The 27,805-nt window shown below is 38.1% G+C and overlaps 1 long non-coding RNA gene across 1 annotated transcript in view; it reads right to left on the bottom strand.

Annotated features, from left to right (window-relative positions):
* Slco6b1 (solute carrier organic anion transporter family member 6B1) overlaps positions 1 to 27,805 on the bottom strand; it is an 80,699-nt gene that overhangs the window by 11,466 nt on the left and 41,428 nt on the right. Inside the window, 5 exon segments of the long non-coding RNA NR_185094.1 lie at positions 1,126 to 1,263; positions 3,297 to 3,361; positions 7,104 to 7,291; positions 17,166 to 17,319; positions 22,627 to 22,822. This is a non-coding gene — a long non-coding RNA (solute carrier organic anion transporter family member 6B1).

Genomic DNA, 27,805 nt, shown 5'->3' on the forward strand with positions numbered 1-27,805 from the left:
ATATACCCAAGAGAGTAGCAAAGCTGAAGTGGCAGAGACATCTAAATCCCTGGGCACTTCCCTGCAGGCTGAGACATGCTCACTCCTAAGGTTTGATCTTGTTTTGGTCTGTTGTCTCCCCACTGTGTCCCAATTCCTCCCCTTTGGAAAAGCAATGTGACTAATGTGCTTTAGATACTGAAAGTAGGTAACTGTCATTGATTTTTATGTGGGGATTATAGCTAATCGATTGCCTTGAATCTCTAAAGAGCCTATGAACATTGGTCATTCAAACAGCATAGAGACTGTTGTATTTTCTAGAGACTTTTAAAAGTTGACTAGATGTATTTTGCATTATGACATGGCCTTGACCTTATGAAAGGCAGGGAGTGGAATGCAGTAGTGTGAATGAGAGGGTCCCATAGGCTTAGGGATTTGAATACGGGGTTCCTGGTTGTTGGCACTGCTTGTGGACATGGAGCAACCTCAGTGGAAAAAGTGTGTCACTAGAGAAGAGAAAGGTTTTTCCCACTTTCATGTCACCCTCTCTGCTTTCTGTTGATTTAATAAACACCAAGTCTGTACCCAACTCCATAACATGTGGAAATGTATATCTTGAAGATTGATACCAAGTAAACATATTAAACTTTCAGTAACTAAAAAAATTACAAAATATTTCTTGTGTGGATCCAAATTTGTTTGTATGACCCCAAAACATCAGGTTTAGTCTTCCAACAGATAAAAGTATTTTGAAGATGCTATTTACATCTATAGTATTTTATACATATATTTATCTAATATTTAGTACCATGAAAATGAAAAGCTCACAAGTGAAATCAATTTGGATATATAAATGCACAGGCAAAATAAGTTAACAGACTGAAATTATGCCACTTATCATGCTTTTTTAAAGAATAACAGGGAACTGAAGTGCATTTAATATTATATTAATACTATAATAAAATTGTATAAATTAATATATAATTATATAAATTTAGTATAAGTTTATAAAATGTTCCTACATGATTGTATAAGCCTGTAATTATAAGCGTATATGCTCATGGTTAGTTATTACCTCGCTTTAAAACAACTGAAAATTGTAAATCAATTTTATTTACTTAAATTTATATGTGTTACATCACTTACATAATCCCATCAATATGGACATCATTTTAAACTTATTATATATCCAACAATGTCCTCTGAGTCCACATTTATTAATGTCCCAGTAAGAACAAGAACTACTTGATGCTATTCGAAAAAGCAGTGGTCCAGGGATGGAACCTAGAAAACAGTCAGTGATTATGAGTTCTTCATAAAAACACTACTGAGCAGGATTAGAATAATATTTTCTTAAAATACACACACTCACACACACACACACACACTCCTACACACATTATTTAAAATTATTATAGATTTTTTTATTGATTGGCTCATCAATATCCTGATTCCTGCATGTATACCAATATTAGTACTTTGAAATGATTTTAGAATTCTAAGTTGCTGAGTTTGCAGGGAATATTTTTGAGATGTAGGTAGAACAAAAGAAGCAAACCACATGATTTTGTGACTTCCAGTATCTTTAAAGATACACAACTGTGAGAGCTTCACTGACTGAGAATGACTTAATACTGCTTTGTGATTGCATTCTGTGGTTTGCGACTCTACAATATTCTTTTTTTACCCCAGCGTGATATAGTTCAAGGTTCTCCAGTGGGTGTGTGGAATTGTATATGACATTCAAATATGCACACTCACCCAAGTGTGTGTACACCATGCTGCGGTCAATTAAATTAAAATACATTTTCAATCTATGTCTTTCATTTTTATCTAGTTTGTAAATAAGTAGGATTTCACAAACTTTCATCATAATTTTTAATTTTGGTTGACTCGTCCCATTGTTCTCCTCATCCCTATCCTCTTAAAATGCTCGCACTCTATTCCTCCTGCATTTTCTCATGTTCTGTGAGTTCTATTATTCCACTTTATTATACTTTTACTAAGATGGCAAGATTGTTACTGCCCATGTGACTTCTTCATGAAGACATCATTTTGTCTAGGACTTTCCCTGGTCCTTCTTCCTCCAGCCTCATCACTTCACAAACTGCCTGGACCCTTCTGCTCCCTGTTTTCCTCCGTTCTATTTTCATCTCACCTATATTCCGGAGTCCCTCCTCCGCAGGTGCATCCCAGCAAGCAATGAACCATTTCTCGTCTCACCATATGCTTCAGGTTCAAAGTACAAATGATTGGAAACTACACTACCAACCTACCAGGCAGGTGGTGCTTAGGGCTCAACAGTGGTAAGGTCCTTTATGGCGACAAGCAGCCACTACCTTGATTGAATCTGAGGACTGCTTTGCGGGAGGAATTAATGACTAGTACTATAAACATGGCAACAAAATAAAACAAAAACAAAACCATGAGTAGAGAAATCATATACCCTAGTAAAGAAAATATTGATGTTGTCTTTATAAATGGTCATGTTGTGAAATTTCATCCTAAACACTGCGTATTTCCATACATTTGTGCTGCTCCTGATCTGTCTCCAAGAGGCGTCTTACTCCATATGTGGTGCTTAAAGCAGACTTGTGCTAAGAATATTTCACTGTGGGTGCTCACCTATAGATGTGACATGTGTGTCACCCTTCTCTTGTCTACATCTCAGGAAACATCATAGAGGACCAGTTTAGGGAATGTTAAGAGCTACAGGACAGAGAGACAAACACAAAACACTGTCTCCTAGACATGACATAGCTGATGCAAATATGGACTCATAATAACGGTCGCTATTTTCTCAGGCATTTGAAATATCCAGCCAGTTAAAAATCTCATCGTGGATTTGGATTTTGATTGGGTTCTAACAAAACCGCCCCAGAATATCCAATCTATTCTTGGGGTAATTTATATCCATAGACATCAAATTAAGGATTATCATCATCGGTAATGAAACTTTTATAAAGGACTTATTCTATTTGGTTACTTCCCAAACATATGCTAAGTATGAAATGACTTTGAGTATGTTAATGTTTTGTACAGTCTCTCAGAGTCACATGTGCAAGATGATGAAAATACTTTGGTTTAAATGCATGGTTCCAGCTGAGGTAATGTAATTGATGCATATTTGGTTTAACTGCATAGCTTTCATTTCACATGTTTTCTCTGTAATTGGCTCCTAAATCTTTCAGAATGATCTTCTATTCATTTATTTTGTGTTATTGCACATTATTACTTACTTATAATTTTAATTATATTTAAGCAAATCAATATAGCAAAAGGAACAATTCTCATTAAAAATAGCTGAAAATACATACCAAATATTCTCAATATTGTATAGGTCACAGCTAGGCCCAGTGAATGTAAACTTGTAGGTAAAGTTCTGAAAACAAATATCAATGATATTACCTATGGGTGATATGTGGTAGGTATAGATTTAAATATATATATTTATTCAAATATATTAATACATGCTTATGTGTATGTATTTTAGATTCATGACTATATGCAAGTTTATATTTTTATGATTATATATTTATATGTAATGTAGAATTACATATAATCATATGCATAATTTCATATTCTTTGCCCAGTTGACAAAAGTTCAATTTGGCCTATGAACATACTGTAAATCCTTCCATTTCTGCACCTTTTTTTCACTTGCTGCCTAAAACTCAAATCCTGTAGTGCTTTCCATGAGAAAGAACTTTATGGATCAAATCTGCCTGAGCCACCTTTTCCGGAAACAGCTCAGCTCTTTCTAGCTCTCACGTTTACTTTCCTGCCTCTACCATATTGCTTAGAGTCCATTTCAACATTGTCAGGTACCCTGCCCATTTCCCTGGTTTGCTGTTTATGGTGGGATTTACACTCATGAATTGTACCATTAAGTCTACACTTGACATTTTGGCTTTTCATTGGGTTCTAACTAAACCGCACTGTGAATGAAGGAGACAGTTTAAGTCCATTCTTTACCTTCAGGCTTCTTCCCATGGTTACTTGGGGTGACTGAATCTCTCTCTCTCTCTCTCTCTCTCTCTCTCTCTCTTCTCTTTTCTTCTCTCTCTCTCTCTCTCTCTCTCTCTCTCTCTCTCTCTCTCTCTCTCATTTGCTGGAGTGCACGATGGCTGCATACCACACTGTGCAATGTCGTTCCTTACATGCACCCCATATTTGGTTGCAACTTTATTCAACTTTACTTGATTTATCCTAATTTCTGATTGTCCCCTCTTTCAGGTGGTACCTTTATTATAGTCACAACTCCAAATTTAAATAAAAATATCACTGTTTCATTTAAAACAACTAAAATTCATATATATTATATATATGAAATATATATGAAAGTTGATAATATATATATATGAAAGTTGAATAACAAGCAAGAATATCTTTGTTTTTTATTGATTAAATCAGTTATTCATTGAAGAAAACTGATTGTGATATATATATATATATATACATACACACACACACACACACACACACACACACACACTTTTATATCAACTTCCACTCTCTTTTTCCTTTCATGTCCTAAGGATTTTCATTTAAGTTCATGACTTAAAAAAGATAGATTCAAAACATGAGGTACTATATACAGGTACTTATATATAAGTGCTATATACAGTGCTTAAAATTCCAAGTCTACTTTATTCCCTTAATCTGTTGATATGCAGTTTCATTAATATTCCAGCAAATGATGTAATTTCAGTCTTCTTTATGGTCCACTAATCCTCCAATATATGCACCATGTATTTTTTTTATCCATTTAGCAGTGTTGTTACCACTGCTCAGTGACCGTGCTGTGTGGCTCTGTCAGTACTCTGTGCTGTGATTCCTCACATAGGTAACCTGCAGTGCTACAGATGAGCCGTGTAGTAATTCTTTTTATAATCTTTTTAAGGGGCATCCACACTGATTTCTAGGTTCAGATGCAAAGCTATTAACTTCAGCTCAAGGGCACTTCTTTCCCTCCCTTGCCCTCACAAGATTTTGTTTTTCTTAAATGTAGCCTTTCTACTGGGGGAAACCAGGAACTGAATGGTTGCAGATTTGCATTTACTTTACTATTAAAGAGCCTTGCCACTTTTGTGTTTGTATTGGAGATCTCTCCATTTCTTTATTGCATATGTGTATTTCTTTTGGTAAAGTGTGTAGACATTGTATTTCCCCATTCGTTGACTGAATTATTTGTGCTTCATTTTTCTGATTTCTTCATATATTCCGAGTAGCAGTTTCCTGCCAGAGGTGTAACAGGACATAATCCCTTTCCCAGCTCATCGAATGCTAGCCTTTCTTAATCATTTTCTTTACTGTACGGATTTTTAAAAATATCGTGAAATCTCACTTGTCGGTTTTATTCCTCCTGATTCCTGAGCTGTTGGATACCTTTTGAGAAAGATATTGCCTATGTTTATATTGGGGGTGCTTTCAGAAAATGTTTCAGTTAGTTTCTATTTTACAATGTCATTTGTAGTGGAATTTTCCCCTAATTGATTGGACAATAAAGATAAGAAACTAATCATTGGTCGACGAGGCAGAACTGGGTCGGGGAGAGGAAGAGGAAAGACGGGAGAAGGGAACTAGAACTTTTGGACAGAGGGAGCAAGGCAGGCACATTGTAGGAGGCCAGAGGATATTAGTTCAGGTGGTGGATGGTGGATCCACCACTGGAAGATTTCTAAGTTAGAATAGTTGGAGAAATTAGGATGCTAGGGTTCTGTGCCCAGCGATTGTGTTATCTGTCAATTTTAAACTAAGATTCTGAGGTGTTTTCGTTTTCACAGAGACTCAACGAAGCTCCAGGGAAAGGGAACCAAGGCAGAGCATGGGTTTACAAAAAGTACACCCCAGCTAGCCATGATAATTTGGGAGCACTGAGTGGATTTGGTGGCAGCCAGCTGTGGGGAGGAGAGAGCTGTTTGGGGGCTCTGGAGAAGCAGAGCCAACTTTGGTGGGACAGGCTTTAACAAAAGAAAAACTACGGGAACAGACTGAGACCACCCTCCGTGCCTAGCCAGCGTTAGCATGGGTTATTTTGAAATATTACACGCTACAGCCATTATTGGTTTAGCGTCTTACATAAAGATCTTTGTTTCATTTAATTTTTGTTTTTCTTTTTTTTTTTTGTATCAGTTTCATTTGTTTTTCTATGTGTACTTCCAGATTTTACGGAGCCGTTTGTTGAAAAGACTGCATTCAACAGAAACATCTTAGTCAACATATATTTTGGAAATGTTTATTTAAATTAGAGGGCTTTTCCTGTGTGGGTTTATTTCTGGGTACTGTATTCTAGTCGGTTACTGTTCATTTGAGCTTATGTGCTAGTGGAATGTTGTTTTTTCCACTATGGCTTGGTTGCGTAGTTTGAAGGTGGACATAGTTTCACCGTTTGCTTTGTGCTCATTGCTTCTGTGTTCATTACAGGTTTGAATATTCAGAAAGTTTTATACGTACATGTATATTTTAGGAGTCCCCCTTGTCTTATGAAGAATGGCATTAGAATACACTGACGGGGCTTGCATAAATTCATAGGTTATATTTGGTAGTGTGGGCATTTCCCCACTATCTATTCTACTGACCTGTATACACAAAATGCCTTTTTCTAATGCATTCTTTGATTTCTTTCCTTTTCTATTGTTCTCATCGAAAACACAGTTCACCTCCTTGGTTAGGTTTTTTCCTTGATATTTCACTAAGTTTGAAGTTACTCTGAGTGTGACGCTTTTCTTGATGATAGGTCATTTACTTTCATAAATATATCCAAACTGGCTGACTTTTGTGTAATGACTTTGTGTATTAATGCTTTGCTATTAGTAGCCAGACAGAATACTGAGGGTCCCTTGCTTGCTTATTTATTTATTTGTTTGTTTGTTTGTTTGTTTGTTTGTTTTGAACCCTGGTTTAGTTGTGACTCCAAGGTTGAGCTGGAACTCATGATCGTCCTGCTTAGGTCTTCTAGGTTATGGAACGATAAGTAAACATATACATGACTTTGAATGATATAAACATTTTCTCTATTTACTACTTTAAACTGAAACTCATTTGCTATAAGACTTGAACTGTTTCTAAATGCATCATTTTACGTACTAAATATATAATAATTATGAATATTACACACTTACCGGAGGATAATCAAGGTGATAGGTATACTAGCTGAACTGGAAAAGACAATTGACGAAAAGAAAAAGGCAAAGAACAAAGGCAGTGCATAGCACTTGGTGTTACACTTTCCGAGGAAGGCATCAATGGGGTCATTTTCAGAATCTGCATTTGCCAGTCCATGTTTAATGCAAGAACAATTGTAGAGTGTCTATGGACAGTGACAATAAAAACAAGTATTTCAGATGCAGCCAGGAGAAAAATAACCTCAGTATAAAATTTAAAGCTTAGTTATTATACAAAGGGAAAAGGCCTAGTTTTTTTCATTTTTTAAAATATGATTTAGATTAAAATGTGATCATCTCAGTTTCTGATTCTCTTGCCCTTCCCAAAGCTATTTGTCCCCCTTTCAAATTCATAGCCTCCTTTTCCTTAATTGTTGATACACACTAGCCCAATTTGTATAATGTTATTTAAATATACGCATTCAGGCCTGACCATTAATAACTAGCTGGTATGCTCCTCCCTAAAGAATGTGACTTTTCATCCTCTCAGCATAACTTAGGCACAGTCTCACTGTGTATCTTTGGCTAGTCTGGGATTCACTGAGTTCTGGTTGCCTCTGCTTCCAGAATACTGGGATTAAAGGCATGTTCCATCACATCCGATAACAATGCATTGTTTTAATAATATTCTCATACTAAACCTGTCATACATTGTTTTGAAATGCAATATTGTAAAATCAGAGATGTATTTTCCGTGAGTGAATTACTTTTTGTGTAGGTGTTTGTGGATGAATAATTGTTGTAAATAAGGAAGAGTCCTACAAATTTAAGAAATAGTAATTATCTTAGGCTAAATTTATTATCATTTATCAGAAATATAAATTAAGGTCAATTAAAAGTAATGAAAAATTGATTTCAGCTGATATTTGAAATATGGTTGATTACCCAATTACAAAAGATTGTGTGATCTTGCTAATACTTTATTTTGAATATACCCATGACAGATTTGATTTTTATTAAACACAGTACACACAGTGCTCCAGACATCAAAGGCTTTAAGAGCACACAAAAGAATAATTGTAATCCCAGCACTGGGAAGACAGAAATGCGCGCGCGCGCACACACACACACACACACACACACACACACACACACACTCACACACACACGTAAAAAGACTTACACAGGGACTGGAGATAAAGAGATCATTTGGGAATTTATTAGGCCCTTAAAAATATTCTGAGTTAAACAAAACAATAATTATAACAGAGAAACAACAAAGTAAATGTACTCCCAAAAACAAGTGCAATGATGGCTTGGGCTCGAGTGGTTAAGTACACATTAAATAGCATAAATGTACATGAGCCCAAATTAAAATTATCCAATCCACCAGTTTTCTAAATGTCTGTGTGCTAAATCTCATTTTAATTTGAGGGGGCATATTGCAAACAATACAACAAACATCTGTTTGCCATTAGAAAACTTTCCACCTAGGAAGGTCAGAAATTAAACATGGCAGAAGAAAGTTTTATATGATTCATATGTGTTTACTATTCATGGAAAAAGAGGGCAAGAAAAATTGCAGGTCATATTAGGCGAAATAGCTTTTGTACTTAGCAGTATGAGGGGATGCATGAATGATGGAGTATTACTTGAGAAAAAATTTTAAGAACAAATGGAAGAACGTTACAAGGCTCTCAGGAAACATGTTCCAGATAAGAGAAGGAGAGCAGTGGGGCATAAAGTCGAGAGCTACATCTTGCTCGGCAAGCTCACTGAGCAAGCATGCTAGGACTGGAGCAGAATGTGAAAGAAACAAGAAGACAACAAACAAACAACCAAACAAACAACCCAGGAAGTGAATGAGAAGTGTAAGTTGTATAAAAATTGGTAATTGCAAATTAGGTTAGGGAACTTACAGGATGGGAGATAAGGAATTACCTAAAAGGTTAGACCTTTGGTGAGAATGGAAAGCAAAGGGGAGCGTATTAGTCATAATGTTCACACACACACACACACACACACACACACAGAGAGAGAGAGAGAGAGAGAGAGAGAGAGAGAGAGAGAGAGAAAGAGAGAGACAGGCAGACAGACAGAGACAGAGACAGAGAGAGACAGAGAGAGACAGAGAGACAGACAGACAGAGAGACAGAGAGACAGAGAGACAGACAGAGAGAGAAAGAGACAGAGAGAGTGTGAAAGACAGAGGGACAGAGAGACAGACAGAGAGAGACAGACAGAGAGAAAGATACAGAGAGAGTGTGAAAGACAGAGAGACAGAGAGACAGAGAGACACAGAGAGAGACAGAGACAGAGAGAGACAGAGAGACACAGAGAGAGAGAGAGAGGGAGACAGAGAGAGAGAGAGAGAGAGAGAGAGAGAGAGAGAGAGAGCCACCAGTTTGTTGATAATTGATGCCAGTAGGACACATCAAGGAGCTGCCTCCACAGACGAGGACTCAGAACAGTGGGTGCCTTAGACATCAGACTTACGTGACAACGTCCAACAAAAAACCAGAATGAGTAGTGAGTTTATGGCAGAAAACTAAAAAATATAAAAAAAATAAAATAAAATTATGCTAGTAGATTTCTTCACAGTCCTGTCTAAAGTGGTAAGAGATGTTTTAGAGATGAACTTTCCTCCTTTGTAGCAGGGATAGCAACACTCCGAATGCCTTTTACCCTACTTTTAGGCAAACTGAGAGACAGAGAACATCTTCATAACTATGCTCAAATCCACGCAATTGATATTGGAGAGTCACACTTGCAGCTAATGCATGCTGGCTTCCTTCATACACACAGAAACACCATAAAGACAATGGTAAATTTTAAGTGAGAAGAGTTGGCAGAAATCATACCATCTCATGTACCATTTATAAGATAATGATGAAGTGTTTATAAATTATAGCAGATGGGCTATGAAAATGCAATTGAAATGAAGCAGCAAAATATATTTAATTCCAGTAATGAAAAACAATTTAGGACTAGGTAATTGGTTGAGTGGCTAACTTAGTCAACATGGGCGATTTTTCTTTTATTTATGAGTCAATGCTTTTTATTTGAAAAATTAATAACACCAATAAGACGAAGCTAGGCTAAAATTCTTCTATATTAAATATATTAAATATTAATCTATGAGTTGAAATTGAATTTAAAGATATTTGCAAGTGTCAGAGAAGCAATAACCTTAACGCATCAAACATGAAGATACAGATACACGGAAATTGAATCAGCTATAATCGTCAAAAGAAAGTTAACATTAAGAATCTATTGAAAATAGACTTGAAGACACTGTAGTTACCAGCCGTGAAAAGGAATATTTCATGAAAGAATAATCCATTAACGAGGCATAACAGTGTGCCGTACACATAACACAGCCTCGGAAATAAAACCCAATCAGGAAAAGAATTAGAAGCAGTGTAGTTAGGCAATCTTTTTCATGTGTGATGTTCATAACTTAAAGTTGCTATAGCAGCTCAAAATAACAAATAAAATAGGCTTAAAATAAAGACAACAGATGGCAGTAAAGTCTTACTTGATATGGTTGATGGAGTTAGTTGCAAGAAAACAGTGTATCAGAAACAAGGAAGAGAACAAACTATGGGAATGCATAACGTTGCTAGACATTTGTGTTCTGTGACATCATGGGATCAGTGTAGAGGAATTTTAATCCAGCAACAGGGTTGCTCTGGCAAGGGATGACATCCAAAGACCTAGGTCTGTGTGATCTGGCTGCAATAGAAATACACCACACACCTTTATTTTCTCTGGCTGGAATACAGACAAGCCTTTGGTATACATTTTTAATGCCAAATAACGTCATCTTAAGTTGAGAGGCAGACAAAATCACGAGTCAGAGAAATATTTGACTGGATGAGTCAGATAGGAAACTCCTACCTCTTAGAAGAGCAGAGAAGAAAGAGAGACATAGAAAATCAGCTTGGCAGGAGGAGGAGGTTTTGTGTGTGTGTGTGTGTGTGTGTGTGTGTGTGTGTGTGTGTGTGTGTGTGTCTGTGTGTGTGTGTGTGTGTGTGTGTGTGTGTGTGTGTGTGTGAGACAATTTTAACCAGGACAATTTTATACATACAGGTCTAGGGAAAGACAAAATAAGCCAGAGAATGAGAACAAGCCAGAAGATTAGAATAGAATGCCAAAGTCAGTATGAGGCGAGGCAGAGTAATCCAGAAGTTTAGAGTAGCCAGATAGAATCAGCTTGGAGAGGAGTAGGAGGACCAGAATCTATCAGCAAAACCAGCCAGAGTTCAGAAAGAGCCAGAAATCCTGAGCTTATTCAGCAGTGAGCCTCCAAGACAATTCAGTCAGGCAAATATGAGTTGCTTTTACTGATCATAAAAGTGAAATTAAAATGTAGGTGCTAATTGCAAAGAAATCACTATAGAATAAAGGATCAATTAATGACCGGAAAACAGATCAATGGCAATAACTACATTTAAACAGAAGAAAAGAGATGAAGACATATAGGAGATACTAAAAGGTATGGAACAGTGTATAAAAGTCCCCAACTGCCTGTGCTAGGAAACAATTCAAGATGGCTTCTTCTATAACTTGTGAATAAATGAATAATACCCAGGTCAAAGAATTCATGGTTTTTAGTTCCCTTTCTAAACTACATTTCAAGTGTAGTGAAAAAGAGAAACTACTTTGTGTAAACCTCACCTACCTAGGTGAGCTTCAAACCATCCCAGGCTTTTCCTGATGCCAGAGTTTCAAAACATAAGATTCTATTGTGTTGGCCTTGAGGGAAAGGGTTCATCTCTTCAAGACTTTGAGTAGTCCACAATAGTCAAAACTGCTTCTGAAGAGAGGTAGCAAAGAAACACACATGTCTTTTCTTTCAAACTCATAAAGAAATAGACGGGTTTACACGTCATCTCTTCTCAGATCCTCTAGAAAGAGCAGAGCGTGGACATGCACCCTGATTTCTGTCTATACAACTAAGTGATGCCATGTCTTGGATTCTGAACTTAGAATTGGGAGGTCATGACAATGTTATTTAAATGCACAAACACATTGCTAATTTACTAGGCATGAATGAGATAACAAATGTCAGACATCCATCCAGACTCAAGATGTATAATGAATCTCATCAATCAATCAATCAATCAAGTGAAAATTATATCCAGGCTAAGTGAAACTACAGATAGCACAAAACATGGAGGAAATCCTAAATGTATCTGGAGACAGACAGAAGATATCAATAGAGTTCTGTGGTGGTGGCTTTTGATCCTCAGTTTGGCTGTGTATACATACATGAGGCCAGTTCCAGAGGTTGGTTAGTAGATTTGAATGTGAGAACTGGTGCCTAGCATGAAAGGTCCAGAAAGAACCAAAAAGCGCAAGTCGTCAGTTAGTACAGGCACACCTACCTGTTTCTCCCTCTTTCCTGAATGCAGTAAGGTGAAAAAGACTTTAGGCACCCCACACAGACTTAAACCTAATGCAGCCAGCTACAAGGGACTAAAAATGTGAAAGCATGAGCAAAAATAAATCTTTTTTTCTTCCTATTGTTTTTCTTGAATATTTGTCACAAAATAGAATGGCTAACACCAAAACTTCAGGTGACAGCACATATTGGCAAGAATGTGGAGAAAGAGGAACACTTCTCCAGTGCTGGTGGGATTGCAAACTGGTTCAACCACTCTGGAAATCAATCTGTAGATTCCTCAGAAAACTGAAAATAGATCTACCTGAACATCCAGTTATACCCCTCCTGAGCATGTACCCAAAAGATGCCCCATCTTGCCACAGAAGAACATGTTCTACTGTGTTCATAGTGGCCTTGTTTGTGATAGCTAGATGCTGGGAACAACCCAGAGGTTCCACAACAGAAGAGTGGATACAGAAAATGTGCTTCATTCACACAATGGCCTACTCCTCAGCTATTAAGAACAAAGACATCCTGAGTTTTTAGGCAAATGGATGGAACTAGAAAATGTCATCTGGAGTGAGGTAACTCAGACATAAAATGACATGCATGGTATGTTCTCACTAATAAGTGGATATTAGCCAAAAAAAAAAAAAAAAAAAAAAGAGTACCCGAGATACAGTCCACAGAACTCAAAAAGGTCAACAAACTAAAGGGCCCTGACTTGTACATACTGCCATAGGCTCGCTCTTAAATGGGACATTTCCATCAAATCCCCCTACAAAAGGGTACAGAGAACTCTTCAGAAGAGGAGAAAGAAAGATTTTTCAGAGTCAAAGGGGATCAAGAACACCAAGGAAACAAGGCCTTCTAGACACAACAAGACTGATGCACATGTAACCTCTCAGAGACTGTGGTACTATGTACAGGTCTGTGCCTGACCATGTCAACAGATGTGAGCGAGGAAGTAGACACAAGCTCTTTCTCTCCAACCAACGCTCACTGGGAACTCGAACCACTTTCAAGTGCAGGCTGCATGTACATCAACTGTTGGACAATGTAAACCAAACTCAATCACAATATCTATCTCCCTGTCTATCTGTCAGTCTGTTTGTCTGTACATCTGTCTGCCCATCTGCCCACTCATTTGTCTGCCTGCCTGCCTCCTGCCTGTTTGCTTGCCTGCCTTCCTGTCTGTCTGTCTGTTTGTCTGTCTGTCATACAATGTTTTGTCTGGGGGTATTTATTTATTTTCTAACTACGAATAATTTGTTATAAATATAGTTTTCAGTTTTATTTTTCATGGATTTTGTGATTGTTAAATGTGTGTCTCTTAGAATCTATACTTTTTTAAAAAAAATGCTTTTTCTTTGGCTCTTTTTCCTTTGTTTTATCCTACTCTGGCTTTTTAAATTTTTATCCTCCTCCTCCTCCTCCTCCTCCTCCTCTTCCTCCTCCTCCTCCTCCTCTTCTTCTTCCTCTTCCTCCTCCTCACCACCACCACCACCACCACCACCACCACCACCACCACCACCCACCACCACCACCATCATTACCACCATTCTAATTGTCTTTTAATGATAGAGAGAAAGAAAGGTTGTAGTTTGAATGGGTAGTGACGTAGGATGGATCTTGTATGGGTGGAGGGGGGTAACTGTACTCAGTATATATTGTATGAAAACATTATTTTCTACTTGAAAAAAACTAAGAAAATATATGAGGGTCTATGTAGAGGGCCGCAATAACATTCGCCACCACTAGATGGCGCTGGCTTCCACTGAGCCCCACGTGGAAGGCCAGGATAGCCTCCACCATTACAAGATGGCGCCAGCCTTCGCCGCACCAGCCGGCTCCCTTTCAGGAAGTTAACTGTGCGCATGTGCAAGAGTGCCTTCGTGCCAGGTCTTTGCCCACTCCGGGGCGTGCCTTATGAGATCATGGGTAAGCGACCAATCAGGTGTGGATGCGCCGCACTAGGGTGTATATAAGCGTGCCATGTTGGCGCGGCGGGCCCTTCCTCTTCTAAGATTATAATAAAGTTGGTCACAGTAAGGATTTCTATGTACCCGCGTGTTTCTTGCCAGCGGGAAGTCGCGCGTGGGACAGGTCTACAAAAATAAAAAGAATTAACAAATAGAACTTAGGAAAGGGCTTCAATAGAGTGCCATGCATGAAGAGGAACCAATTTAAATAGCCAATACTCGTGGGAATCTATTTCTCTAGCTCTGGGTTGGGAAAATGAGAAAGAAGATAACTGACCATACAGCCTAACCAAAGGGATGAGCTCCAGATTCAATGAGAGATCCTGTCTCAAGATCTAAGACAGTGAGCAACTGAGGAAGACATTTACTACCAACTTCTAGACTACAGACGCACACGTACATGCGCACTAAATAAAGTGAATAGATAAGATGTTTAAAACTATACGAAGTCAGGGCAAACAGTTTAAGAATATTTCAGGTGAAGGAGATGCTAATAGCTCCTTTCTGTTTATTAAAAAAACTTATTAATCTTTGGACTATCCCAGGAAAAGTCACAATTCATTCTAAAATATCCATTATACTTCACAGGTAAATACATATTTTGATGAATGAGAAACAAACTAATGGTGCCTTGTATCTACCATATCTCTCTCATTAGAATCCTCTATGATTTGCCTAACATTTGTATGTCTTGCAGTATCTATTTCTTGTGTAGGATTTCCATATCTACTTCTGGTGGAGGATTATGTTACAAATTCAAAGGGAAAAGGAAAAGTCCATTTATTATCTTTTGCTTTCTGACCAATCTGAGATACACTTTCTACTTTGTAATGTTCTATGAAGTTGTCACCATCCTTTGGCACCTAAGTGATTCTTCGATGCTTCGGATGAGGTAGACTAGGTCCTTCATTTATGATAAGAGTGAGGTCTCCATTAAGCAAAACCTGCTGATAGGGGTTATCTTAAACTCAGTCTTGTTATCTTTCACTGAAAGCTGTGACCGCTAACAAAAAGAACACGTCAAAGGGGCAAGATCATAAAGAAAAGTTGAAGGGTTTTTAATATATTAGAATGTGAAAAAATGTGAGCATTTTTAGAAGCATGAATTGTGGTCTCAATGTGACCCAAATGCAGATTACTAATATGGAAAAAAACATATATTTTTCATTTCTGTATGGGCATTGTTTCCCCTTCTTTGTTCAAAATTATTCTGTTGTTTCAGTTTTTCCCTATTTGAAGTTAATGCTAAGTTAGTGTGCTCTTCATTTCCATTCATATCCGATTTCTCTAACCACAGTCTTTGTTTTTGTTAATTTGACTTAAATGCTATTGTTTCCATCTAAGATTATTGGCTTTCTATACAACTTCTGGCAGCTACATACATCACTGAAAATTTTTCTTTCATTTTGAAGTAGCAAAATGCTAGCCTACATGATGTGTAACAATTTTGTGGAATCTTTTCATATTTGATGTGCACTATGAATTAATTTCCTGTGTAGAAATATTAAAAATTAGAAAGGATTTCTTGAGATGAATGTTTTTAAACAGGATTCCCCACACAGGAAAGTAATTCAGTAATGGTACTGTGCTTAGCCTCTCACTAAAAGTACATAAAAGTACATTTGATGTATTGTGGCATGGTGGACATTTACAGCTTCATTGACTAAATGCCAAGAATAGGGGATTGGGTTTTATCCCCAGCACCTACATAAAAATCCTAGTGTGGTGATGTACTTGTAACCTCACTGCTGCAAAGACAGAAATGTGTGGACCTCTGGGGTTCTTGGGTCCAGGTACCCTTGACTACTTGGAGGAACTCCAAGCCTGTGAAAGACTGCTTCAAAGATCAAGGTGGGTGGATCCTGGGGAATGATATCAGAGATTGTTCTCTGGCCAGTACTTCATTTTTAATATCAAATTCTCTCATACTTGTGCATGTGTTTCATGCGCACACGCATACATCATTGCCTCAAAATATTTATGCACACAACATGAAAAAAACCATAAACTTAGACAAGTAGTAGACTTGTCATTGCTCTCTACAACTGGAGAAGTAGTAGGAAAAAATATGGGTGGCTATAACAGTTCAGGAAATAAGAAATCCATGTTAGTACCAACAGGTGTGTAACTACATTATGTTTTAGTAAAGTCAGTGGGTGGTTTTTTAAGACAGAAACCAGAAACAATTCAGTTAAGTCATAATTCTCCAATTCATAGGAGTTCTTTATAGCTCTCTGCTTTTGAGAATGTCAGATATATTTTGTGAAAGCCTTGTATATATGATAAGATCTGGTGCACAGAGAACTAGGAAGTGGGGATATAGCTCAGCTGGAGAGCACTGTATTCAACCTCCCCATACACTTAAAAGTAATATCCGTATCTGAGTTACTGTGAAGCAGAAACAGGAAATGGAAGGAAAATATGGAGTGTGCATTTTGAATCTCAGCAGAAGACAATTTTGAAGGAAAGATGATTCATAGGATAGCGCTGTCAAGCCTGTTGGTGTGTAAAAGATTATGTTCAATGTTCGGTGAGTGTTGCTGAAAAGGAATTCTGAAAACACAAAGTAGGATTCCTTTCCACGTTGTTGAAATAAAAATAGTATGGAAAATATAAAAACAAAATTCTAGAGAGAGCTGAGAGTCAAATCTAGTCACCATCTACAAACTTAGCATGCTACTGGAGAGGAAGAAGCATGAGAAAATTTACCTTTTCATAGTTTAACTCTTTAGAATTAAGGCAGCCTGCAAAGCAGGGAGAGAAGTATTCAATCTCATCTCTTCCACAAATAGCATAGTAGGTGTGACTTGTGCAACCACAGTGTGCGTTGCATGGCGCTGTTAGGTTTCCAAGGGTACCTGATCTGTTAAATTGAGATTAAATAAAATTATAATACCCTTATTTAAATATAACGTATATATCAAGATATCAATAAAATTCCTAAGTATGCCTATTGAAATGATTTTTACCGGCTTTACTGATATATAAAAGCATAATAAAAAGCATATTTATGAGTGTAACCCATGATAGATCTGGAGAGATGACACTTCCTGATCCTTCCAGAGGACCAAAATTCCATTCCCAGTATCATAGCACTTCACAGCTCTCTGTAATTCCGATAACAGAGAATCTGATGTCCTCTTATGGTTTCTGCAAGCACCGGGCATGAATGTGGTACATATACATATATGTTGGTGAACATTCAAACACAAAAAATTAGAAATCGAAAATCTTTAAAATGTCACCTGGTGTTTCATGCTATAGTGAAATCGTCACTACGGTCACATTAACAAGCAAAATCATCACTACCTACGATGGGGTTCTTTCCCCTACTTCAAAGATTTCCTTTACTCCTTTGTAATCCTTCCTTCCTTCGTTCCTTCCTCCCTCCCTCCCTTCCTTCACTCTCTCTTCCTCTTCCTTTCATTCTTTCTCTTTCTTTTGTTTTCTTTTCTTCCCTTCTACTTTATCTCCTCTTTTTTCTCCTGTGTGACAGATTTGTCCCCTATTGACCAACCTAACCTCACCATGTAGCCAAGGTTGACCCCAAATCACAGCAGTCCTTCTCCCTTAGTTTCCCCTGTGTTGTAGAACATTTTATCACCTTAGAAAGTAACAGATGTTGAATTTTATCAAGTTGCTAATTTTTTGTCTACCTTAAGAATTTCCATGCCATTTTTAGCTTGTTTAGTATGATGTATTCATTGATTCTTATCTGTGAATCTGATTTTCCTGGTGATGATTGGTTAATCATTTATTTACACATATGATAAATTCATCAATATAATATGCAACTGAGATTATATTGTGATACATTTATTGCCTTCAGCACTTATCATTTCTTTGTATTTTGAAATACTCAAAGTTGTCTTTGCTACTTATTTAAAATATATATTAACCATGATTATAATACTGTGTTATAAATATAAAAGCCATTCCTCACATACAAATACCTTCTTGGGCATACTTAGCATTTTTTTCTCCAGCCATTTCTCATTCACACAATTATCTGAGAGACACTATTTGACTGTGTCTTATAATTTATTGAACAGGCTTTTGTGATTTACTTTTCCAAAATTGAATATAGGCTGGCCTTGTAGTAGTTACATTTTTCACTGCAATAATTTACTCCTTTGGTTACATTTATCCTTGGGAATGCTACTTCATTTGATTTTAGAACTACAGCTAATAATATTATCTTTTCACAATTATTATATGATTAATTCAACATAACTGCATTTAGTTCTTTCTACCCAGCCCTTTGTGAGGTTATGGTGTCTGCCCTAATGCCTCTCTTTGATCTCTAATTTTACTAACTTCAGTTTCTCTGATTTTCTAGTTTAGTTGAAGGTCAGGTAGTGATTATTTATTTATTTATTTATTTATTTATTTGTCGAAGAAGCAATGTTGTGTTACACTAATTTTAGGGGAGTCTGGAGAAATGGCTCACTAGTTAAGCGCAATTTTTGCTCTTCCTTTTAGAGAACCAATGTTTAATTTCCTGGAACCAGGTATTCCTGTGCTGGATGGAGTTACAGTATTCCTGTAATTCCAGCTCTTTTGAGTCTGGCACCTTCTTCTGGCTACAGGCTCCCACACATGCAGGTGCTCATGCAGACGTATAAAATAAAATTTCTAAAAGAAGTACTCCTTTCTGTTTTAAGTTTCATTTTTTTCTGGTACAACTTTTTTCATTTCTACTAATTTGTCCCTGTTGAAAAATTAACTAGCTCCGAGTAAAGAAATCAAAACAAAGCAAGAGTCTATAGGTCACACCTATAACAGCTTCCATGACACTGATCCAGTCCACCTTGCTCACAGGTATCTAAATCAATCTCTTCAAAATACTGGTGTAAAAATGTGTCCCTTGTGCTAGAAGCATCACCCATTGCCTATGAATCTAAAATTCTCAGATTTGCCATTTTAAAAATCACAAGGATGGAAGCCAGCCAATCTATATTTTGACATGTCTTATAGGAAGATGATATTAAAGATAATAAAGAACAGTGTTTTAAGAATGAAATAAATTGTGAAATGTTGTAAGCAGAGCACACATAATGCTCACAATTCAGCAGTCCAGTTTCTTATGTCTTGACACGACTTATTGTTCATCTATAGATCTCTTGGGAACTGAAGAATTATGTAAAGCTGTATCAACTTATGTTTCCAGTCGGATATTTAAATTTTCTGGAGATATATTTTTGAAACATGTAACATTCTCAGATTGGAATGTCTACTTTACATACATTAAATTTTTAAGTATTCATAAATGTATCTCTTAGGTGCCCTGAATCTTAGGAAGATTTGTAGTTAAAGACAGTACTGCCATACTTGTTTGGCTTCACAATACATGTTTTCTCTTGCATTTGAATTTTCCAACTTGGTTTTATTGATTTATTTTATAATAGAGTATATTCTCAACTCGCCTTGTGTTTTTTGCCACATACACACACCTGTCCACATACATATACATACTGACGGGAAAATGATTTTTTATCTTTCAATTAAATGTTTTTTTTAAATCATAATTGCATTTTAATTATTTGTATTTTTAAAAATATTCTATGGGTTATAAATAGTTTTCTTTTCCTGATTTCCAGACACAGTTTTTCTTCTTCTCTCATGCACTATATCTGGACCACAGCTTTCATTCCATCCACTCCCTTCTCTTCCCACAGTCTCTCCCCACCCCAAACTTCGTCTCCCCCAGATGCGCTCAACCTCCACCACCCCTCAGAAAAGATCAGGCTTCCCAGGGCCATCAATCAAACAGCATTAACAAGCTACAATAAGACCAGATGCATATACCGTCACATCAAGACTGGACAAAGCAACCCAGTAAGAGCAAATAGGCCCCATAATTAGGTAAGAGTCAGACCGAGTGTTAGAATTCTCACAAGAACACCGAGCTACTCAGCTATAACATACATGCCGAGTACCTCGGTCAGACCCCTACAGGCTCTCTGATCTCTGAGTCCCTGTAAGTCCTGCTTAGTTGATTCTATCAGTTGTTCGTTCTCGTTTTCTCGTTCTCGTTCTCTTGTTCTCATTCTCTTGTTCTCGTTCTCTCATTCTCTCGTTCTCTCATTCTCGTTCTCTCGTTCTCGTTCTCTCGTTTTCTCGTTTTCTGGTTTTCTGGGTTTCTCGTTCTCTCCTTCTCTCGTTTTCTGGTTTTCTGTTTTTTTTTTTTTGTTTTTTTGTTTTTTTTTCTGGTTTTCTGGTTTTTTTTCTGGTTATCTGTTTTTTTTTTCTGGTTTTCTGGTTTTCTTTTCTGGTTGTGTTTTCTGGTTTTCTTGTTTTCTGCTGTTCTGGTTTTCTGGTTCTCTGTTTTTTTCTGGTCTTCTGTCTTTTTCTGTTTTTTTTCTGTTTTTTTTCTGTTTTTTCTTTTGTTTTTTCTTCTTTTTTCTGTTTTTTCTTTCTTTTTTTTCTGGTTTTCTGGTTTTGTGGTTTTCTGGTTGTTTTCTGGTTTTCTGGTTTTGTGGTTTTCTGGTTTTGTGGTTTTCTGGTTTTGTGGTTTTCTGGTTCTGGTTCTGGTTCTGTCACTGACTCTTTTGGTTCCTCTAATCCTTCCACTTTCTCAGCAGGACTCCCTGAGCACGACCTAATGTTTGGCTGTGGGACTCTGCATCTGCTCACTTCAGTTGCTGGACGGAGTCTCTCTTGTTTCTTTTTCTTTTTCTTTTCTTTTTTTTTATTAACTTGAGTATTTCTTATATACATTTCGAGTGTTATTCCCTTTCCCGGTTTCCGGGCAAACATCCCCCTCCCCCCTCCGCTTCCTTATGGGTGTTCCCCTCCCCACCCTCCCCCCATTGCCGCCCCCCCCCAACAGTCTAGTTCACTGGGGGTTCATTCTTAGCAGGACCCAGGGCTTCCCCTTCCACTGGTGCTCTTACTAGGATATTCATTGCTACCTATGGGGTCAGAGTCCAGGGTCAGTCCATGTATAGTCTTTAGGTAGTGGCTTAGTCCCTGGAAGCTCTGGTTGCTTGACATTGTTGTACTTTTGGGGTCTCGAGCCCCTTCAAGCTCTTCCAGTTCTTTCTCTGATTCCTTCAACGGGGGTAGTCTCCAGTTCCAGAACACTTATGGGAGCCAGGTGAATTTGTAGAGAAATGATGTCTATCACATTTAACATTCAAGTATATGAGTGCTTACAATACTTTGCTTAGGCAATAATTTAAATGAGTAATATTTTACTTTATTCATAAATGTTTTGTTCACTTTGGATATTTGGACAACTTATTTGGGCATCTTATTCTTTAATTGGCAAACAAATTAATAGGAATTGGATGCTTTTTCAATTCATTTCTTGCTGGGGTGAAGAAGCAATTAAGTCTTAGTATTTTTGTGATTTAGTGATTTTTCAGTTGCCATGTCATTAATTATCCAGCTCCAGGTTCTCTAAATTTCATTTTTCAAGCATTTTTCCATTGCATTTTATACTCATTGCACCAGACTGACAAAAGTTTTTACACAGAAAAGGCTTTTAATTTGTATGTTTTTATAAACTTACCATTATTCAGTTATAAATATATCTATTGTATCTACAGATTCATCACCTTCCTCTGAGTCCCAGGGATGGATTTGTTAAAGGGGTGAAGCTGTAGTCATGTTTTGCATCCCGTTGGACAGCTCCAGAGCATTTACTCGATAGTAGTTTGCCCTATGCCATCCCGTTGTAGTTCAAAGTGCTATTATTCTCTTTTAGCATTTTGCTTACTTAATCTTGGATTTAAGTGTTATTTATATTATAGTATACTTAATATTAACTCATGCCAAGCCCTTTGAACTTTGGATATTTAATCGAAAATGTCCATGTGGATGTTCAAATATGCTTTAAATATTTTTTGATGTGCATAAGAAGATAGATCATTTCAAGAACACAAGGTCAGATCACATTACACATATTCTAGTAACATCTTGGACTTGTTACATACTCTAACTCGAAGTTCTAGTTTTGCTCATGAATCATTATTGAATGCATGATAAATATATTATTTCTCTATGAGATGTGTACCTTTGATATGAAAAGTAAACTATATATTATACTTTATTTTCATGTTTATTAATTCTGAGTTATATAGATATATAAGATTACTGGATCACTAATCTGAAAAATATGCCTTCAGTTATGATTTCAAAATCTAGTATGCAAACTTATATTTACCCTTCATAATCGCTATTGATTCCGGCAAATTTCACTCTTTCACACTTCACAAAAGCGTTTAACACAAAAAGCAGAAGTGATATAACAGATGTTACCGTTATAAATCTCATTTGGGTTTTACAAGACATTTTCATCTTGGAAACAATGAAACCTCCCAGAAAATTGCCGATTGCACCTCCTGGAATTAAAATAATTCCTAAGAAAGGGAAAAGAAAATACTGTTAAACATACCTGTGGAGAATATCAAAAAATTAGCTATAAATGTCATTTCCTTTACTCAAATACATAGTTTCAAACAAATAAAGAAAACAAACAAAGAAAAAAACTAACCCAAACCCAAAAACTAGAGAATGTTGTATTTGAATAAATCTAATATATACACAATCTTGTGCAAACGGATGAAGGTCCTGGACCTAGGATTCTGGTAGTGACCGTGATACTTCGCTCTACTATTACTGGGTATCTGATAGAAGCTAGAAACTTAGTTCACAGGACATAGTATTTAAGAACTGTGTTATTGAAAGATGATATTATTTAGAAGTTTAAATGTATGGCTTATTGCAAAAAACTTTAATAAAATAACAGGCTCCCTCAAACTGTCCTGTGGATAAGAAGTGCAACAACTATCTCCCTCAGATATCTCATAGATGTTCCACATGAACAGTCTGACGACAATGTGAGCCTCCATAGTACCTAATATAAGGTATGGATTGACTTCTTAATCACAGATGTTTATAGAGAGAAAATCACAAGAAGAATATGGGGGAAAAATAGAAAAGGAAGAAGAGAAAAATAGAAGAAAAAAAATCACACAATAGCACGGTCAACTAAATGTAGACCACTGTTTGTGTGCATGTGATGGGTATACAACACAATGCCAATAGCAACACAAACAACAGATTAAGTCTAGTGAGGATTTGAATACACACAAATGAAATGATCCATAGAAATAAAAAAAAAAGAAAAACAGAACAAACACAAACAACACACAAACAAACCAAATATGGAAGAAATAAAGGAGATGGGTGAAAAAGAAGACCAAACAAGAAGAGTGAATGATAACACATATAATTGATAAAAAAAAAAATTCAAGTTCAGGTTCAAGGTGGTGGTACAGGGACACTCAGCAATTGATTCCTCTTCCATGAATAGGAAACAAAGTAATAGACTTGGAACTTGTCGTGGTAGAAAGAGTGGGTGAGAACTGGAAGTTGGCTGCACAGGAAATAAGACCTAGCACATTGCACAGACTGGGGAGAATGACAGAGCAAGGTAAGCGAATATTCTGGCTCCAGGAATACAAAAGTGTGGTAGAGGAGTGGACTTCCTGTTCCAAGGCAGGAAAGTCACAAAGTCACAGAGGAGGCAGGACTTGGCACTGACTGCACATCCTGAAGACTCAAGGCCTGAACACATACCAGGTGTAGAGGATGAAAGCGAGCTTCAGAAAAGGTACAACAGGAAGCTCCGTGGAAACTCAGTATAAAGGTACCTGGAGGGAGGTCCTACTGTCAGGGACTCAGTCATTCTCAAGCTAGAGATCCTGGCACTCTCTCAGACTCCTTGGGGGAATCTCAGACTTCTGTGGACACATCAGTGCAAGCTGGGGAGGCAGCCATCCCAGACAGTGAGACAGCGATAATTTGGGTGAGTGTCTCAGACACAACATGACATGAGAGATGTACGCTCATGTACACTGTGAGAGGTGTACCAGGCATGCCCCATGTCTTGGATGGTTCCTGTGTCTCAGGTTGCCAAAATACTAAAAGCCTTAAAAGCCTTCAGAGCAAATGTGTGCCGGTGAGCACAGTCCATAGTCTGCCCAAATTTCGTGTTTAGTAAGAAGAGCTCCCCTATTGCACCAACAGTGTCTACATGTCCATTGTACAGATTGAAACTTCCTAAGTGAAGGTAAATCTAAAGTAACATGTATTCTCCCTATGCTCATGTGGCTGGACATGGTTCACTGCTCTACCATCAAGATCCAGGTACAAGGGATTGCAGACAGACTCCAGACACTGCACACTCTTAGAACAGTCTACGTACCCTGACTTCATTAGATGCTGGGCATGGCTGGCTTCTGTTCTGACTGGCTTGATGACAACTGAGAAGGTTAAGAGTAATCTGAAAATTGATTCTACTGTTCTCACCCTATTCATTGTGAATTTCAGATCAAGAAGATCCAGAGAAATCTTAGCTAGAACGATGTTTAAAGTTACTTTTCCCCTTTCTCTAATTGTATCTTATCTTATTTTGTTAGATATATTTCTTTACTTACATTTCAAATGTTATTCCCCTTCCCAGTTTCCTGTCCATAAGCTTCCACCCCTTACCCCTACCCCAACCCACCCCCCTTACCGCACCCCCCCATATTCCCATGCACTGGTTATCCAACTTTGGCAGGACCAAGGGCTTCCCCTTCCACTGGTGCCTCAACAAGGCTATTCTGTGCTATGTATGTAATTGGAGCCCTGGCTCAGTCCATGTATAGCTTTTCAGTAGTGGTTTAGTCCCTGGAAGCTCTAGTTGGTTGTGATTGTTGCAAGCTCCTTCAGCTCTTTCAGTCCTTTCTCTGATTCCCCCAAAGGGGGTCCTGTTTTCAGTTCAGTGGTTTGCTGCTAGCATTTGCCTTTGTATTGGACATGCTCTCTTTGTGTTTCTCTGGAGAGATCTATATCTGGTCCCTTTCAGCATGCACTTTTTAGCTTAATCAATCTCATCTAGTTTTGGTGGCCATATATATATGTGGGGCACATGTGGGGCAGGCTCTGAATGGCCATTCCTTCGGTTGCTGCTCTAAACTTTGCTTCAATATCCCCTCCTATGTATATTTTTTCCCCCTTTAAGGACTGGGAGCATCTGCATTTTAGTCATCCTTCTTGCAATTTTATTGCTTGATCTTTTTCTTTATTTTCATTTTAATTGAATTTTCCTCTCTTCCCTGTTTCATTTCCACTTTCTTGTTTTTACCTATATTTTTATCACCTTAAGTTTTCCTCCTTTCTTCTTGTATTTTTTAAATTCTGGGCATTTTTCATGTGTTCTAGGCAAGTGTCCCACCACTATGTGACAAGCTCTAGTCTTTCAATTTCTTTTTTAAAATTTTATTGGTTTATTTTATTTATTTACATTTCAAATATTATCCCCCCTCCCAGTTAAACTCTCTATCCCCTCCCCTCTCCCCCTGCTTCTTCTTTTTTTTTTTTTTTTTTTTCGGAGCTGGGGACCGAACCCAGGGCCTTGCGCTTGCTAGGCAAGCGCTCCCCCTGCTTCTTCTATGAGGTTGCTTCCCCGTCCTCCGACCTCACACCCTGGCATTTCCCTACACTAGGGCATCGAGCCTTCACAGGAAAAAGGTGCTTCCCTCACACTGATGCCAGACGAGGCCGTCCTCTGCTACATATGCGGCTGGAGCCATGGGTCCCTCCATGTGTACTCTTTGGTTGGTTATTTAGTTCCTGGGAGCTCTGGGGTTTCTGATTGATTGATATTGTTGTTCTTCCTGTGGGGCTGCTAACAGCTTCAGCTCCTTCAGTCCTTCCCCTAACTCCTCCATTGGGGTCCCGACACTTAGTCTAATGGTTGGCTGTGTGTATTTGCATCTGTATGGTTAGGCTCTGAATGGGGCCACCCACCCATCTCAAAAATATTAATCCAGAGTTGCTCCTTTCAAAAGGGAATGCAGGGACAAAAACTGGAACAGACACCGAAGGAAAGACCATCCAGGGACCACCTACATAAGGATCCATCCCATCTGCAGACACCAAACCCAGACACTATTGCTGATGCCAAGAAGAGCTTGCTGACAGGAGCTTGGTCTAGCTGTCCCCTGAGAGGCTGTGACAGAGTCTGTGCAATTTTTTTCTCTTAAAATCCATTTTTATTATTTTAAAATTTACTTCTGTCCTCAGTCCCACAAGAACTGAGGGTCAGAGCCAAGACCTTGTGTACCTTGGACAGTTACTGCCCTCGTGCATTATAATTTCTGGGGATTTGTATATTGTATATGTATATTCTTCATGTATATTCTACAATAGTCAAAGACAAAGCAGGGCAGACTGCATGTGACTTGTAAGTCTGGTGATGAACTGTGACATAATAAAAGCCATGCTTCAAACCGTGACCCATCAACATGAAGTACCTTCAGTCTGTCTGTAGACCCTTCAAATCACGAGCCCAGCAACCAACACACGAATCACTTTCAAATAAGAGTTAACACCAACAATGTCTTTAGATGTCCACAATTCCTAAGAGTGCCCTCTCCTCAGCAGGAGTCTCCATTGAGCATGCATACCACAACTTAGGGTGCCTGTTCATCTGCTTAAAGTGCCAGTTAGTCTACCCTTTCTTTTTTCTTTCTTTTTTTCATTAATCATTTTATTAGTTTACATTTCAAATGATAGCCCCCTTCCTGGTTACCCCTCCACAATGTCCCCATCTCATTCCCAGTTTCTCCCTCCCCCTTTGCCTCTGTGAGTGTGCGCCTCCACCCACTCCTGCCTTACTGCTCTAGCAACCCCTTGTACTGAGGCATTAAGCTTCTACAGGACCAAAGGCCTCCCCTCCCATTGTTGTCAGATATGGCCTTCCTCTGCTACATGTGTATCTGGAGCCATGGCTCCCTGCATATCCACTTTTTGGTTGGCAGTTTAGTCCCTGGGAGCTCTGGGTGGTCCAGTTAGTTGATATCATTCTTCCTATGGGCTTGCAAACCCCTTCAGCTCCTTCAGTCCTAGCTTTCCCTTTGGAGTCCCCAGGCTCAGTCTGTTGGTTTACTGTGAGTATCTGCATCTGTATTGGTCTGATGCTGGTAGAAACTCTCAGGAAACAACTGTATCAGACTCTTGTCAGTAAACACTTTTTTGTGTCAGCAATTGTGTGAGGGTTTGGTGTCTGCAGATGAGCTAGATCTCTAGGTGGGGTGGTCTCTGGATGGCCTTTCCTTCAGTCTCTTTTCCAAATTTTTGTCTCTGTCTTTCCTTTGGACGGGAACATGTCTGGGTTAAAAGTTTTGAGATTCTTGGGTGACCCCTTCCCTCAAATGAGGGCCATGCCTATCTACTGCAGGTGGTTTCTACAGGTTCAATCTTCCCTTTGTTGGGTATTTCAGCTAAAGTCATCACCACTGGGTCTTGGGAGCCTCTTGCTTCCCTGGTGTCTGGGACTTTGTAGTAGCTAC

Source organism: Rattus norvegicus, chromosome 9, assembly GCF_021556685.1.
Source record: "Rattus norvegicus strain SHRSP/BbbUtx chromosome 9, alternate assembly SHRSP_T2T, whole genome shotgun sequence".
In the NCBI taxonomy this organism is placed as follows: Eukaryota; Metazoa; Chordata; class Mammalia; order Rodentia; family Muridae; genus Rattus; species Rattus norvegicus.